A 2,284-nucleotide genomic window follows, 5' to 3' on the forward strand; every position below is an offset into this window, starting at 1 on the left:
CGTACCGATGTGGTAGCAGTTAATCCATCCTAACTGATAGCCTAGCATATATCTGTTGGCATCTCGGTGCAACTCTATGTACACCTCACTGTTTCCCTGATATGCTAATCTGACGGCTATATAAAATTTGCTTAACATATATCTAATATGTTAATCTGATGGCAACTGACATGTACACTGAACATGTATAAGAATATGCATAACATTATACTAATCTTACCTCGATTCTGAATTCAGGTGTGCCGGTCAACCTGAGTGGAACAATCTGCTCAGCGAATTACAGGCTCCTAAATCATAATAATGACAACACTGATAAGTGACATGCTAAATCACTTCCCGGGGACTTAAACTAGAAACTAAAAGTTTCCCTATCGATAAATAGCATGGCAATACCCTAAACAACACAAAAATGAGAAGAACTAGGGTTCCTAAATTTGCCCCAACTGGTAGACCGGTTCCTCAACCGGAATTCCGGTTCTGGGAGGAAATCCTAGAAGCCAACCGGAATTCCGGTTCCTACAGGCCTCTCTGAACCGGAATTCCGGTTCAGTGCAGGAAACACTAAAAAATTCCATATCTCAAACAATTCAACCCCAATCCTCCCAAACTTTCCAGACCTGTTCTAAACACCCTAAATAACAAATCAAAAGCAACAAAACAACCCAGCATGCATAGAATCAAAATCCACCATGTGAGCTCCAAGTTTGAGCTTCAAAGCTCAAAGCTTGGCTAACACCACAACCAGCCACTACAACTAGCTTAATTCAACCTAAAACAACATAAGTAGCATCCAGCAACCAAACCCAAGCACAAACAATGATCACAGCAGCAAAAACATCATTTTACCATAAAAATCCTAAGTTTTGAGTTTAAAATTCCAAACTTGAACACAATCAACTAACAACCACAAGAACCAGTTTTAAACCACTCAATTAAACATAAAAAAATCCAAGTACACAACAACAAACACAAACAGCAGCTGCAGCAAGTAAAATCCCAAAGCATGCTGTAAGCCCAAGTTCTTGTCTAACCTATCTTTTTCATATTTAGATTGATTTTATCTTGATTTAAGTTTGAATATAAAAAGAACAAAATCAAAGATTCAACACCAGAATTTTACAAGCTTCATCTGCACTGAGAACACATCTCAGCCGACTAGTGCTTGGGTTCCCCGAACCAGGGTAAATTCATCCACTAATTCTCAAAGGTTCATATTACAATTTCCAATTCTCTCTAAAGGAATCAAATACAACCTTAACAGCAATTAGTAATGAATTACCAACAACAATCAAGAACACTGATTGTTAATGCACAATCCCTTGTGCTGCAACTGAGCTCTTCTTCAACATGTCTTCAACCTGAAATCCCTTCAGATCTGATGATGAAGATGACACTGAACTCCCTTCAGTTTGAACTCAACAATTCCAGATTCAAATCATTCCACCATTGATGAACACTCTCAAGCTCCAAGATCTGACCTGCCATAGAACATACAGAAGAAACAAGACAAAAAGAAACGAACGTAATCCCCAAATCTCCGATCAAAAAGTTTTTCAACAAAATACCCAGAAATCGTATTTATACCCAGCTAAACCAAGAAACCCGAAATAGACAGCTGTTACCATCTGAACAATTAAAACCTAAAATATCTTTGCTGACGTGGACTAACACTAACAGTACGAACCCCAGACAAAACACTACGAGACCCAGACGCAACTGGAATGCTACTGGACATAATTTGTCACTATAGAAAATAATAGTTCTAACAATCTCCCCCTTGACAAATTATGGTCAATGACAACAATACCAGTGCGAAACAAAGCAACCATCAAAATATAACAGAGTCTAAACAAACAGAAAAGCAAACACTTTAAACAACTAAACAACAAATCCACCACTACCACTTTACACACAAAGGATAAGTATTTCTCCCCCTTCATTGAGCATAATCCATGTCAAATTGTCCCCCTAAGAAAATAAGAAGTTTATCAACGAGCTCCCCCTGAATGGCGACAGAAAATGCAACATAGACTCCTCATTGCAAAGAAATTCCAAAGTATCTATTACAACATTAAAGAAGAAAGACAAACCATCTCACAACATGACCTAAAACATATGGATATTAGATATAAAAAAAATGAGAGATTGACTAAGCAAAACAATCAGATCACCACAATATTACGAATGATGCTACAAATGAGATTTATTTTTATTTCAATCAAAAACATGCCAAATGATATATCTCAAGAATTAACATGTTCAACTTGTAAAGAGGAAACACAAT

This window comes from Cannabis sativa, chromosome 1, assembly GCF_029168945.1.
Source record: "Cannabis sativa cultivar Pink pepper isolate KNU-18-1 chromosome 1, ASM2916894v1, whole genome shotgun sequence".
NCBI lineage: Eukaryota > Viridiplantae > Streptophyta > Magnoliopsida > Rosales > Cannabaceae > Cannabis > Cannabis sativa.